We start from the raw sequence: 16,215 nt of genomic DNA, 5'->3' as shown, positions 1-16,215 counted from the left end.
GTGGTGGCCAAGTCAAGTCATCTCCTGATTCATTTGGGCAATCCCCTCCCTTATACCAGATTGCTGCAGTGAACTCAGTTCCTCAAAACATCCTGTAGAGTCTTCTCTATAGATGTTCCCCGGTTGCCTCTGGCTTGTGGGAGGCTTCTTTTTTTTTATTTATTTTATGGAGACCACCAAAATATATGTTTGGGTCAGTGGGAGTGGGAGAGTTGATTTCTCTTCTGAGAGAGGAGATGGGTGCCAGGACTCTGTCCTAACCAGAGTGTTAGGAAGAGATGAACGAGATGTGTCAGCACAAGTGCGCTCCTCTGGAGAGACAACAGCATCCTGAGCAGGCTGCCATCCTGTAGAATTACTGGCAGAACATGTAGGAAAAAATAGCATAACTAAAGGTGTGGGGATGCCACCATGGGAATTCAGCTGCTCTCAGCCCATGCTCAGGAGGGGAAGGAAGAAAATTGTGGCTGTTTGAGCCTGAGAAAGATTGAGAGCAAGAGAAAAAGGGATTGCTACCAGCTAAGACATGGAAGTCAGCGTTGCTTTTCTATTGTAACCTGATGACCCTAAAGCACTATATCCTGCTTGACTAATACAGATTGTCTTGTTTTGGAAAAGCTGCCCATTGTTGTTATGAACATCTGCTGACTGCAGCATACCCCGCGGGGAATAACTCCACCGCTACAGCAAATCCTCTTGGACTGCCTGGAAAAACAGTGTCAGAAAGACAGGGGTGGGCGCAGGACCCTGCTGGCTGGTGGGGGCACCCCTTCCAAAAACACAAGCGTCTATCAGGGGTCTTGGAGGTGACTTCACACTGTGGATCTGCGTTAGACAGACAGCCCAAGGTGCTGGCAGTGCCTCGCTCTGAGATCAGAAAAGGAACAGTTCGTGTCCCTTCGTGTGTGCATTTTTTTCCCCTTTATTCTCCTCCTCAGTGCTTGCCAGCTGTTTCTGGTTTGTAATAATACCTCAAGTGATAAGTGTAAGGGTCGTGCACTGAACTGTCTACAATCACATTTTATACGATTAGTCAGGGTTTTTTTAAAGCACCCTAATTATTACAGTCAAACCGGATTAAGCTATTGCTCTAATAGATTTCCAGTTCCTGTAAAATAGGCCAAGAGGATGACTTACGGGAGAGGATGGGGGAAGGGAGGCCCTTTCCTGCTGTCTCTTTTGCCTTGTCTGCTTTTTAAAAAATGCTGTCCAGTACTGGGATCCCACTGGGAGCACCAGGTGACTGCCCAGCAAAGTCAGGGGGCTCTCAGGTACCCTTCTGACCTGGGCTGGTGCCCTTCTGGGACAAAAAAAAAAAAAAGTAAAAATCCTTTTGATTGAGACTCTTACTTTACTCAGGAGGGTGTCTGGCAAGTCATTTGATCAATTTGGGGTTGCTCCATCATGGAAAATAATCTGCAGCAAGCTGAAGTACAGGAAGGTGACAAACGCAGTGGCATTATGTCTGAACCACTCTTCACCAGGAAAGGCTGAACAGGATCAGTGCTGAAGAGGCTTTTGTCCCGCAGTAGGCAGACTATGGATGCTAAAAGCAGAGCAGGAGGAAATGGAAAAGCCTCTTAACAGCAGGTTACACAGTTGATCTTGGCACGGCTGGTGCCCTGCTCTGCTCTGACCTGACGGAATTGCCTGAGCCCGCGGCAGGAGCTGGCTGCTGTGGCTGTGTATCACCTCCCTTGCTGCTGCTGACAGCCCCTTACGAGCACAGGGGCATGGGTGGGAAATGAGACACCCCACGGTGTCCCTTGCTGATAGCACAGGGTATGAGCAGCGACGAAAATGCTGAAAGCTGAGCTAGCCATTTATAAAGTATTTACACCTCACGGGCAGTGGTGTTTTAGATGAATCTTGTGCTGAGGATTCCCCGAGGGAATTGGGAATTGATGACTTTATTTACCTCTCCACTGCCCTTCTCCATCAGCGTGCTTGTTGTAGACCAACATTTGCAAATGGTAAAGGAGACTCCAACAGGCCTGGGGGTTAAAAAGAGCAGAGCTCATGCTACATGGGGAGGGAAGTGACAGCAAGCCTGGGTCTCCCTTAAGAGTCAGCAGGTTGTGAGCTTGCTTTTTGGATGTCCTTCAGCCTCGTGAAAGCTCTCCTGGGCTGGTGGTGGTGCCCTGGGGCAGTACATCCTCAGCGTTCATCTCCATTTGTACAGCACCAAGTGCAGCTGTGTAGGAGTGTGCTTTGAGCAGCAGCAGGGTGCCAGGCCATGGGATGTACTGTGTGCTGTGGCAAGAGGAACGATGCCCAGCAGCAATGCCAGCATCTCACCAAACACTGCTGGAAAGCTCTGGTGGCACCAGATCTCTGCTTGTTCCAGTGCTGGGGCCTTCACCAGTACCTTCCTCCCTGCTGGATGAGTGCACACCTAGAGGTGGCCTTCAGATAACCCCAAAACCCAAGCTCCTGAGCTCTCAGCAAGCTGCCTTGGAAGCCTATGGGTGAACCCTGCTCGGTTGGCCAACAGCCAGAGCAGGTAATTAGCTCGCCCTGTCACTCAGATGGAAGCAGCACCACAGCACTGCGTGGGTTTCTGCTGAACACTCGCTTGCTCTCAACCCCTCCAGCCGTGGCTACATTTCAATGGCGGGTAAATTGATTTCTGTGTATATTTTGTATGCCAGGTTATTACAATTACTCTTCAGGATCCTTTGGGATGAAAGGCTATTACAGAGATGAAAGCTCATTAACAATAAATATAAAGGGTCAAAACTCCCCATAAAAATGTATTAGAAACAGATTCTAGTTTGGAAATGTAAATATAGCATTTGGCAGAGGTCCGGACTGGCTAGTCTGGTGAGTAAGACAGCTTAATCCACTGGGAAGATGTGGCTATTTTAATAGCAGCACGCAGAATTACTGTGTGAATTATGGAGTTTTGCCTCACTGGAAAGACAACTCCTCCCTGCCAGAAAGAAGAAAAGAAATTGTTTTGTGGTGGTGGAGTAAGATCAAAAAATAAAAAGAAAGGTGAAGGGAATTTTTAAATGATAGATAGGAATGAAAATACCTAAAGGTGACCCCCACCCTTTTTTTTTTTTTTTTTTAAGATTTCTTTTCAGAAATTTGTAAATGAAGGGGAACCTGAACTTCTCTGTGGCTCACCAGTATTCTCCAGCTCCCCTAGACACAGCAGGATGTGACTGAGCCCACATCACACCAGGTTGTGGCCCCACCCTACACCAAGAAACCTATTGTAGGTGCCAGTTTGGTTTGCAGAGTCTCAGCTGTTACTGTGGAGGAGCCATGGTTGTATCCATGATCCTATAACGAAAGGAGGATGCAAGCAAACACTCATGGCATGATGGGGAGATAGAGATGGCTCCATGCATTTAAGCAGAACCAGTGTTTCAAACACAAGCTCACGAGCTGTCAGAAGATCTAGCAGAATGCCTAAGAAGAGGTCGCAGGTTGCACGAGCTCGTTTGAGTCGAGTTTTGGTTTGATGCTGCGAGTAAGGGTTTTTTCACAGGAGCCATTTTTCTCAATCTGATCCTCAGGCTGAAGGTCTAGAAGAGAATAACAGGGCAAGAGCAGTGGGTTTGTGATTTCTGTTGAAGAAGGGGCGGCAGCAGCAGCAGCGGGCTCCTGCTCTGGCACTGCTCAGCAGGAGCTGGCCCAGCCTCAGTGCAGGGAGGTGTCGCGGTCACCTCCCCTTTGAGAATGCAGCATCCCTCTTCGCCCCACCTTATCCCCGAGAAGGTATTTTGATGGTGGTTTTGATCAATTGGCATAATCACGGAGAGTTTCAGATGAGGAATTAATGCATTAAAGTCTTTGGATCGTACAAATATCAATTTGTGCATGCTCCATGGGCTGTCACCCCAGATTGCTGCATACCCCATTATTTGCTTATTTCCATGTCTTGATATCGCTTAAAAAAAAAATTACAATTTATTTATTTATTTATTTATTTATTCATTCATTTATTTTAATAATGAGTAAGACTTGTTACTTTAACCTTCTCAAATAAAATAAGCAAAGAAGGGGAGAAAAATCTACTCTGTTTCTCATGCAGCACAATGGTTTTGCTGCTTTTCCCTTGCTGCATTCAATCTGTGTGGCAAAGTGCTGACTGTCTGTAAGGAAGGGATGCCTGGCCCCCTCTTCAGCCCTTCTATTTCCAGTAATATTTTGGCATGTGTATGATGGAAAAGCTGTTGATTTTTGCACAAACCCGTATTAATAACCTGCCTGACAGAGGGAGCACAAGAAAGGTCAGGAGAGTACAGAGAGTAGAAAGAAATAAAACATTCAGGTTCCTGCAACAGCTGACATTTAGGAGGTATCACTGGTTGCTTCTGTGAAAAGTTATTATGAGGCCCATTAAAAATGCAGCAGGACTGGAAGGGTTCAAGCATGCCGTCAGAGTCTGACAGAAGGAAATGAAGTATGAAAGGGCATACCCAGGCTGCTACCCGGCGTCTCTGCCGACGTGTGTGAATGGCATGCATACACCTATCTACGTCTCTGCCTCTCTGTCTAGCTCGATATATACAAGTACTCCCCACAAAAATCCACATACGAGCAAGAAGATTAAACTCTGATAACCCATAAGTTTAAATCATTCAAGAAAACACCTCCTGCCATTACTATTATTACCCCTTTAAGGAACATACATACCGCCATAATCCACCTGCTAGAACTAATTCTGATTCAAGGTGGATTTACTATCATTAAAATGCCATCACCCTTCAAGAAATGGGCCCTATGCTGCTTTCTGAGGGCCACACATATACATTATTGCTTCATAAAATGAGACCTGAAAGTCCTAGGCTAGCTCAGGGTCTTGCAGCTGTCTGAGAGACCCTCCCACCACCCAGCAGAGGTGCACTGCAGGCTGCACCCAGCATCTGCAATTTCTGGCTTATCCAGGGAATCTCAGCAAGGGTTCATCTGTGTGAATCATCTTCTGCACAGTGGTCATTCTGGTGGTCAAGTACTACAAGGAGAAAATAAACTCTGCAGGCACAATAAGCCCTGAATACCTGACTTTGGATGTGTCTGTGGGCAAGCAGAGAACTGAAATGTCAGCTCAGGAAGCAAAGTGTATCCAGGACTGTTCTCCTTGCTCATCACGCCACCAGCAGTGGCTAATCTTCCACCCAATTAAAATCACAGAACAAAGTTATCTGTAACAATTTACTCTTGTTTATTAAAATAAATAAATGAACGGCACTGGATGAGACAGAGCCTCCCACTAACTGGTTGGGGTTGCAGGGAATGGTGAGTAGGTTGCAGCCTGATGACACATTTTAAACATCGAGAATATAATTAATATAGCCACAGACCATGTTGATTCTGGTGCAAAACAAGGTGAAAAACAACTGGGTTTTAAAAAGAAAAGATAAATAAATGGGAACATTTCTTCTTCCTCCCACCAGGCCAAAGAGAGGGAGATGCTAAATGGAGCAATTAATTTATCCTTCTTCTTCCTTTTCTTTCGGGGATGGTGGTGGTCGTGGGGAAATGCTGGGTTGTTTCTTGTACTGGGGCAGGCTGCATGCCCACCACACAGTGCTGGCTGTGATGGGGACAGTCCCACTGCAGCACTGCTCAGGCACCTGCCCCAGCTTCCCACGGGAGGGAAATGGATGAATTGTGCAGGGCTTCAGAAGGAGGATTTGTTCATGGTGGTGAGCCATATGTCAAGGACTGAAACACTGGATGACATTGCTGTGGGCTTTGTGTAATGTCAGTGTGTGCCTCTGGGAAGTAACAAGGAATTAAGGAGCTGCAGGTTTTTAGGAAGCACCGTGTAACCTACAAAGAGACAACAAAGTCCTCCGTAAGCTAAGATCAAACACCTTTTTTCTAAGCTTTTGCACAAACATAGGGTAGAATAGACAGCGCATTTCCCCTAGACTTGTTTCTTCTGAATACTGAATCTGTCCATTGGGAAGTTTTCACTTTATTTCTGCAGGTTCCCCTACTCCCAAGCTGCTGTATCCCCGCACCAGTGAGGGCTCCTGCCAGCAGCGCAGCAGCTGGGCAGAGGCAGGACACGGGGTCAGCCCCCGTGGGACATCCCAGGGCTCTGGCACTGCTGGTGGGGACATCCCCAGACCCTGTGCACGGCCAGGCCACACGTGTTACCCCAAAAAGCAGCAGCAGCCAGGAGCTGTGCCCAAGCTGCACACAGAAAAAAGTCCTTCAAAGAACATCAGAGGCTCCCGGAGCTTTTAATCTCCCAGCTGGAAGTCAGGAGCACTCGGCAGCTCCTCTGTACTTCCAGTATCTATTGACTTCCCATTTGTTCCTCGGGTTATTTAATCCTTTCTGTCCAAGTCTCTGTGAGAGAGGTCTTTATTAGAGATGTGTCACTAGCAGCTAGGGCACTGTGCACGCAGCATTTGCTGAGCTTTGCTGCTGGTTTCGGCAGTGTAGGAGTCGAGAAGCGCTGCAAGTCCCATGGCATCCTAGACCTGTATGGAAATGTATGGGGCTGAGCACACATTCCTGCTTTACCACCAAGCACCACAACCCAGCCATGCACCATCTAGCTCATTAAATAGATTTTCCCCTCCTTCCCTTTAAAGTCTGTGTGTCTATGAAGGAAAGGCACCAAATTCAGCCCCAAAACCCTGTGCCGGCTCCCTGCAATCAGGCCCTCTGGGAGAGCCATACAAGCAAAATGCACAGTCCCGTGGTGGAAAACAGCCTGTTCTGGGACTCTGAATGACAAACTCTACTGAGAGTATTTAAATCTGCATCTAAGCTGCCACGATAATAAAAGTGTTCCTTTGGGAACTCTCTAAAATTGGCACAAGACAGACAAGTGCAGGAGAGTGACTGAAGTTTTGGGACTAGAGCGAGAATAGGAGAATGGCTGGAGAGCAGACAGGGCAGTATGGAGCTTTAAATTTCAGCGGTAGAGGTGTCAGGATGTGCCAGTAAGCGAGGTACCAGCAATGTTACAGAGCAGAGAGTGCACAGCCTTGTGCAGGGACGCAGCCTGAGGGCCCTGCTGGCTGCCAGTGGGGCATGGCTTGGTTCCCCCTGCCCATCAGGACCAGCTGTGCTTGCATTTACCTGTAGGTCTGTTCCCAGCCCTCCTTTGCTTGGCTTCTGCCTGCAGGAAGGGCTCACCCTCTGCATGGACTGGGCATGAACACCTGAGCCCAGAGCCAGGCGTTGGAGGTGGCACCACAGCAGAGCCCCAAAATGTGACCCAGAGAGAGGAAGCAGCACCTGAGCCGTGCCAGCAGTGCTGGTGATCTGACCACCTTTGTCCACGTGGCTCTTTAAATCAGATTCACTTGCTCCCATGAGAATACAGGCATATAAGTGATAGCCTGTTGGGTTTTTTTCCCCCCTTTTTGTTACCGAAAGGCAGCTGTTGTCTTCTGCTCATTCAGAGCTGCCGAGGCAGAGCTGTGCCCTGCAGAGTGGGCAGTGCAGTGCACCCGAGGGCCGCTAGCCCCAGGTTTTAGTGCGTGCCCAAAACTGAAGAGGACAAACAAGCTCTTGAGGCCCCAGCAAGGCAGCTTTTATCCGGGCTGCGTCTGCTGTGAGTAATTCCAGCACTTGCAGGAGCGAGAGCCTCTCTGTAATCACTCGTGCAGGGACTAAACAAGACAACCTAATTACTTTCAGAGAGAGCATTTTGCATCACATAATTGGGCGGAAAGATGAGAGAAAGTTGGTGTGGTTTGGCTGTGGGTCTGGGATCCCTGATTACCTCTTCCTGCGACTCACTTTGTGCTGGGAGCTGCCTGCTGCAAGAAATGAAAACTGTCACCGTCATTTTGGGGCCAGCGCCTGATGCCACGTTCCTTGTCGGTTGATGGAGGAATGATGCCTCGAGGTGAGAGGCTTGTGGGGCCCATAGGGGCTGCTGCTCCTCACTCCTGGGGCCCCTTTGTAATGTGTAGGACCCGTTGGGCTGCAGAGCATCCCCACACTGCGCTGTTAGCTGCTGCGAGCAGGAGCTACAAAATCTCCATTTTATTTCTCTGGACTGTCTTCTTTCCACTGGAAAGAAGAGCATTGTCATTGAGATGAAATGCTGCTCTGATTTTTTTTTTTCCCTCCCTGTACAGCACAGCTTCATGGGCTTCAGCAGAAATCACTTCAACATTGCCCTCCTCTTGCTTCTGTTCTAAAGTCTGTTCTTTATTTCCTTTCCCTGTTTTAAGGGCACAAAGAAAGCAAGGCAAATAGCATGTTTCAAACCCAAACAGAAGGCCTCCCGGTCACCAACTCCTTCAGACACAGAGGGATGAGAAAACACAAGCTCACACCCCGCGGCTGGCTCCTGCAGGCTGAGCTGCCCTGGGGCTTTCCTGCTGCCAGGCCCAGGCTCACTGCTCTTCCCTGCTGAAGACAAAGCGTGATCTAGTGAAGGATCTCACCTAAGGCTGCCTTTAAGGTCCAACTTCACATTTTTAATTCTGTGAGATATGAAATTAGCCTGTGAGGCTGCAGGTTGAGACCACATAAATTATGATGTATTTCCCCGTGTTTCCCTGCCCAGGCAGGCTGCCTGATGCTTTGCTTCAGTTCAGGCACTTGGTAAGGGCTGGAGACCACACTCTCATCACCCATACTCTCTGCTTTCACTAAAAAGCCAAAGTCTCTCTCACTTATCTTCCAGCCCATGACCCAGTCTACTTGCACTAGGAATACTACCACCAGCCATAAGAATGAGGTTAGATTCCACAATTGAAAAACCACATTAAAAAAATTAAAATACTGGCTATAATCTTGTGCCAACTGTGGAGTCTGGCTGGAAGGAGTTAGTGAAGTTTAGGGGAGTTTCATCATTGCTGTAAGACAATGAATGGTGAGGTGTGCTAATGGCTTACTGCTCTGGCTGCATGTTCCTCTGAGATAACAGCAGACATATAGGCATTATCGGATTAATTATCATTGTAATGGGTCTGTACTATAAAAAAACACCTGATACTATATAACCCAGGATAAGTGCAAGCACCTGCTGACAAATGGCTCTACGGAGAAATAAGAGGATGTAAATGTCTGATCCCCTGGAATACAGAGCGTGTCCAGGCTAGCAAATGTATCCTAAACCAACCCTGCCTCCAAATTGTCATAATGGAAAATGGGTGGGTGCAGACTGCCAAGGCATGTAGGAAGGAGAGAAGCGCTGATGCCTGGGGATTTTTGGTGCTAGCCCTTACAGTGGCCACTAGTCAGCTCCTAATTTGAATTCAGGCTGGCAGTTCCCAGGGTTTCCTTTCCAATGTGTAAAAGGCAAGCCCCGCTGGCAGCAGCTTGCTGCCTTGTGCCTGTGGGATCATCGATGGCACCCCCGAGTCCCTGAGCTGGCTGGGGAAGGTGTGCATCCCCTCTGCTGTGACCGGGACTATTCTGGGTATTCATGATGACAACTGGTGAACTGAGAAATAGTGAATTTTCTTCAAGAAATCCCACTATATTTGCAAGCAATTATCCCACATCTATTCTCAGTTTCAAAGTAGGCATCCACGTTTTTGGAAAACTTGAACCACCACGTTTAGACTTGATGCCACTTGGGAACTGGATTCTTTGGAGAAAGCCCTCTGTAGCTCCATCACTGGGGGAAGGTCTCAGCTCCCTGAGGAGCTGTCAGCCACCTCCCACCCTGCCAGGTACCCACCGCCGTGGCTGCTGACTCTGAGCATGTTCCTGGAGGTGCTGAGACAGGCAACACATCTCCCATTGACTGGAAAGCCCCAGATGTTTACTTAGGTAACTTGCAGATATAGAACAGCTATTTTAAAGTAATTCAGGTGTTTCAAATGCTTGTCTCTGAGTCCTGTTCAATGCCAAGAAACCTTGCTTTAGGGTTTAGCAGTAAATAGCACCAACAATATATTTTTAGCCTTCTAAAATAGTTTTCAAACTGCCTTTGGTACAACAAACAATATATATGGTGGAGCAGAGTGGCTTAAGGGAATTTTCAGCTTGTTGTTGTATCAGTCAGAATGATTTAATCCCAGCTTCACCACTACTGAATACTATACTCATCCCAAATTAGAATGAGACAGCTTTTTGTTTCATCGTTTTACTACCTCCGAAATTGTCTAGCTAAATGCACTTACAGTTCTCTATATATTCCAGAGATGCTAAGAACCGCACCAGTTCTTATTAATGGAAGGTCTGTCCCTCTGCTTTTTAATAATTCACACCCCTGTTTTTTTACTCTGTCTGTATTCCTGCAGTCACCTGCAGGTTTTGGAAATTACGACGTAAACCCAGGCAGTTGCTGGGCTGCACCAAGATCTATTTTTCCAATACAGTTCTATCATATCTCTCCTCAATGGTCTGTTTATGCCAGCTATAACTCTCTTTAATAGTCTTGTCCATTTTCAGCAATTTTCCTACTCAGGAGCTAAGCAAACTGAAAGAAATGATTTAATTTAGGGAGGCACAGAATAAAGAGCAACTATTTCAGCTGTTCATTAAAGTTTTTTATTCTTCACTGTCAGCACCTACATTTTGTCAAAACGTACAAGGTACCAGGGTAAACACTTTTATCCCACCTTAATTGCACTAATGTTCAAGATTGAATCTGTAGCACTGCAGAGGGGAGGTGTAGTTAAAGGACTGCTGATGAGACCTGATTCATGACATGTTTCCTTTGACCTTGGTCTGCTTGCTACAGCCATGGGAGTGTCAAACCAACCGTCATCTCCTCTGCTCCCCAGAGAAGATTTCCCAGCATATGGAGTCTTCTCTTCCCAAACTTTGGTACCATGGCAAGTCAGGGGGTGTGGTTTCAGCCCAAGACTCACTGCTTTTGTTGAGAACAACTGTTGCTTTTTTATCATCTGAAGATTTTGTTGGAGATAGTGCGTGAGGAGGAGGTGATGCTGGGAAGGACAAAGTCAGAGGAGGAGCTGGAAATGGAGGATGTTTTGGTGACGCTCCTCTTCATATGATCATTCCCCTCTTTCCCAGTACAGGGAAGTTTGGCACTTCCACCCCTGGGTGGGGAGCTTATGAATAAGAGAAAGATTTTGGTTTTGCCTTTGTTCCAGCCAGCTCTGCCATGCAGACCTTATCAGCATTAATGTCCCCCAGCTGTTAATCAGGGCGATACACACACACAGGATATTAAAAAGCATTTGTGCTACTTGTCATGGCGGGAGGCTCCCCACACATTTGGACCACCATCTCTCCCAGTTAGGCTCTGCTGCAGCTCCCAGCAGCTGGTGGGAACACAGCGACACGCTGCTCTGACAGAGGTCACCTCGACGGCTTGCCTAGGACAGCATAAAGCTTCCTGCCATACTCTGTCTGTCCCTCTGGGGGAGGTGACCTTGTCTGGGGAGGTTGTCCCCCAGCCCGTTGGCATCTGGTGGGATCACCCCCCAAAAGCCACACTGGGCTACAGTGATATTGTGCTTGATCAGGGAGGATGGCAGGGAAAATATACCAGATCCTCCCTTTCATGCTTCAAACAGTGTGAGTCAAATGCAGAGGTTTTCTGTAGGGAACCAAGTGCCTCTGTCGTGTGTGGCTGTGGGAGCAAAAGAAGTGATCCCACCCCCAGGAAGAATCCTGACCCATGCGGTCCTACCTTTGGCTTTTGGTGACTCTGCAAGACAAGGTGATGTACTCTTTTTGGAGTGTACAGTATACCTCTTTATTAACCCAGCTTGCAGCAAAAGCCTGCCATTTTTGTACAAGCACATCTATAATTTAACAGAGTCCTTTTCAAAATAGAGTGTGCAATGGGAAGCCCTGACCCCCAAAGCACTTGGCTGATATTTATAATCCAAACAAAGGATGCACTATCACTGCCCTTTTGTTTACAAATCAGATGTTAGTGCACCTCGCATAGGCTGCTAAATGTGGTTTTGAGGATAAGGCTGCAGTAAATTGTACCAGCCAGCAAAATATGAATTGCTGAGCACGGATTCTCATGATATTGAAGCCTGAGTCTAATAGCTTGGCTAGAGGGAAAAGGAATGGCTGTAAATATGTAGTGTGGCAACATACTTGGGATGAGAGATCCTCCAGTGATGCTGGTCCTGACATTCCCTTTTCAGTCTGTGACATTACCATGACATAACCATGATGATATTGTTATTACCAGTCATTGACTTTTATGGGATCCACAATGGTAGGGCAAGCCACAAGATCCCTTCAAATGCTTTTCTTCTAGATTTCAGACACTGCTGTCAATATAGCTCACAGAAGGGCTTGGTAGATCCAGTTTCTCAGTTGTGATACCTCCTCCTACAAATCCCAGGCCTCTGTGAATAAGTGGTACAATTTTTAGACTTCCCATCTTTTTTACAGTCCTTACCAGGTTACATTCATAGCTGCAGATTTTTATATATATTCTGTTTCCAATGAAATACGCGCACTGAGTGGCAAAGACCACAGTGAAGCATGATCATACTTATGCTTAAGCTAAACTTGCCAGACCTTTAGGAAATACTTTAAGAAAAGCAATGAACAAGAAATTCCATTATTCTTATCTTCTTATTCCCCTATCATTTTGTCAGGCTCGCAGTGGAATATGTATCTCATAGTGGCAGACTGTCCAGTGTTCAGTGCTGCTATTGTCACATTGTGCTTCATCCCTACCTCTGGCTTCCCTTGTACATCCTCCTGTAATACAACTGATACGCCCTGCAGCATGGCTACACATTCAGGATTACATCTTTCTACCTTTTATCTTTTCTTTTGCATATTGGTGCCGACATGACTATACTTGTAGTATCTCCTTTTAATCCAGCTTTGACTAGACTCTCATTTGCCACATTCTTTTCTAACATGATCTTTTCAAAGACAACTATCACCACCTTTTTTTCCCCCAATTCTTTAATTACATATTTCTTGCCATTATCTATCTAATGACTGCCTCAATTACAATGTAGTCCTCATTTAGTTGTGATATTAGAGAACCAGTCAGTCTCATGCCGATGTCTTGCATAGCTTACCATCACATTATATGGTCCTATTCTGCAACACCTGCACACCCTGACCTTCCCATCAGCATAAAACATATCTTTGTACATGTGTAACTTCACAGCTGTGATTTTAAACATTGCTAATTTTTTCCTAATCCCTCTGTTTACCCTGTCCAGTTTACTATTGCATTTAAATATCGTATATATGCTTCTTCCCTTGTCAATGTGTATGTAGAGCTGAACTGAGTTTAACTAACGTTTTAACCCCAATCATTTTTCTTCTTTAATACTACATTTTATTTTACTTCACAGTTGTTTTCCTTTTGAAGAGCTTCTAAATTATTGCAGAAATCAATTCTCTCACTGTCTCTTAATACCCTGTTAAGCGGTCCTATCCTCCATCACATTCATGAAGGTCTTAATACCTCAGAATACCCCCACTTGCTTCATCTCAATACTCTTTCTCTATATTTTTTTTTGGAATTTAAAAAGAAAACGTCTGCAGTTTTAGCCATAAAACTCACATCAGCCCTGTAATTCCAGATCCACTATTAAAAGAAATGCAAAATAGGCCCTTTTAGAATTAAATACTCTTCCTTTGCATGTAGCAGCACTGAATCTCGTATTTAACTTTGCACAAATATTGCTATTATGAATGCTGCTGTGGTTGTTATTTCCCACAAGGAAAGTCAAGAAAAAATCTTACCCATTTCTATTCTTGGTATAATTTACCTCCCTTTCAGTGAGAGCCCATCACTATGGTAATGCACTGGGAGTGATCTGCTATGGCAAGGAGACAACATGGAGGGGAAAAGGCATGGCCCCACCGGAGCAGCTTGCTCTGACCCCGCTGCCTTGGGACAGGTGGTGAGCAGCAATGTGGGCACTGCATTTCCCTATCTGCAGGCACTGAGGGACAATTTGCACAGCTTTAAGAAGCTGGTCTGTTTAGTTGGATGTCTCTCTGGAAACCGAGTTAGCTTAATAATTGTGATTGGTAATGACTGCTGCTTGCTGGGGAGAGTACAAATGAGTTCTGCTTATCAAGGGCACACTTGGGCACTGCCCTACTGGTGACTGTGGTGTTTGCTCAGTGGTGCAGAAAAACAGCCCCACTGCTTTGTAATGTCCCTATTCCATTGCACCCAGATGTTGTGCCAGAAAACCCCAAAATTATTATTTATAATAATAATTTATAATAATAATTTATATTTATAAAGTGTGAAAACAGTCAAACTGAGCTGTCCAGCACAAACAGCCAGGGAGGTTTCAGGGATGGCTTGTTGAAGGAGTGACAGCTTAGTTTGATTCCTATTCATAATCCCCTTTTCTCTCTGGTTTATAGGTTGTTATTTTTGTTTGTTCATTTGTTGTGTTTTGTTTTGTTCTTCCCTGTGGCCTAAATACCGCAGCTTTTTAAAGGCCTCCTCTTTCAGGCTCAGCAAAACCTCACAGTGCATTCTTACCCCTGTGCCTGAACTGAACACACATTTAATCCAGAGCTGAATCAGATCCCTAACCCAGAAGGGGAGCTGGGGCTGCTGGTTAGCTGGGGAAGCCAAGGACGGGACATGATGTCTGCAGCAGAGCGAAGTCCCAGGCTGCTGCCCTGTGCCATGAGAGGCGGAGCATCCCCCAGCACAGAACTTGGGGTCCTGCTCTGCAGTCTGGAAAGCAGAGTGGGACCAGACATGAGGCACTGCACCATCACCCTCAAGGATGGAGGGGAGACCATTGCTGTCCTCTGCCTCTGACAGATGCCAGAAGGAGTCCAGGTTTCTTTGTTTTGGAAGGGACTGGGGAGCAAGATGCTCAGGGTGGAGGATGCAGTTGTGATCTCCTCCAAGTAGTGGGGACCATGGGGGCATCTCATCCAGTGTTTCATGCAGCAAGGTAGCCCCCAGAAAGAAACAGCCGTGTTCAATAGATATATGGTAAAGGAGGGGAAGAGATGTAAGGCTATGAGAAGAGGCAGACTTGGGGTCAAGCAGAAATGAGAGCTGGTAGAAGGTTTCCCTACCTTGTCCCTACAGGACACTGTCCTGGTCATGAAATAACAGTGTCTCCTAATGCATGGCTGTACTCAACTGCCTGTAAGCGTGGTTTTCCTGCAAGATCTGTTTCAGTTTGGCTGTCAGCTGTGCACTGGTGGATGCTGCACTTGCAGCCTAAGGCTGCTGATTTCAGCCTGGGGGTCTTTGCTTCTTGCAGAAGCAGAAACTTGTTATTTCAGAAGGTAATGGGAAATAGCTTGGGCTGAAGAAAAGCAAACTGTGGCATTGGGTTCAGGGGATGTGAAAATGAGTGCCTCCAATCAGCTGGTATTTCTGCAAGGTAGGGATGAATGAGGAAAACTCAGACCTGACTGAAATGTTTGCTGCAATGCCTTTTCACCCAATGTCTTTGAATTGTGCCATCCATTACTGAAATATCATTCATTCAAAACCTCCTCTTGCTCATGATGATTCCTCTGGATTAGGAAGAAGCAGGATGATCTTTTACCACCTCAGTTCAGTTGGTACCTTCTGAGCCAAGCACCAGAACAGTCCTTGTAAAGAGAGGGAACATCAAAATTCGTCACAGCGCTTGGAATACAAAATGAAAAATGTAAACCATTCCCCTGCAACTTTCAGGACAGTTAACGATGGGAGCATGGATTTATTGCTGGGCCACTTTGATCATTTACTTCACACACCGTCTCATCCTGCACAGGGCTGAACGCCTCCTGCTAGGAGCAGAGGACCTTAGAGTCCCTGTGCAGGGCTGAGGACACTCAACATCACACAGAGAGGGGTCCCCAGAACTAATTTCATCCTGACAACAAATTCATGTAGAGAAATAGCCCTACAGAGCTCTGCATGCAATAAGGTAATTAACAGATCATAGGACCACTTGGGACATTAAAGACTCAGAGAACCCAGCAGACCAAAGGGCCATAAATTCTGCCAAGGCTAATTCAACTGTGATGCTTTAAAATAAGAAGTGAGAGAACAGAAATAAGTAGGCTTAGAGTTTCTCACATAGCAGCTCTGAGCTATTGTTTTTCTCTGCCATCTGAAACCTTATTAACCTATGAGCGATTTTTCTATTTTTTTTACACCCCTTTCCCCCCTCCCTTTTTGATTGCTTGGTTTGTGTCACATCCAAGAGACCCTGGAGTGTATAACTTCCAAGAAAGCTTTTGAAGTAGTTTGTAAATGTGGAGGAAAATGGTTGTAAACAGTAATTGAAAAATGTAAGAAAGCACTGTCTGCCTTTTTTAAAAAGCATTGCTCACTAGGCAGCTCAAATGTATATTCAGCTAATTTTGCATGAAGGACTT

This window comes from Anas acuta, chromosome 14 (genome assembly GCF_963932015.1).
Source record: "Anas acuta chromosome 14, bAnaAcu1.1, whole genome shotgun sequence".
Taxonomy (NCBI): domain Eukaryota; kingdom Metazoa; phylum Chordata; class Aves; order Anseriformes; family Anatidae; genus Anas; species Anas acuta.
This window is presented reverse-complemented; position numbering follows the sequence as displayed.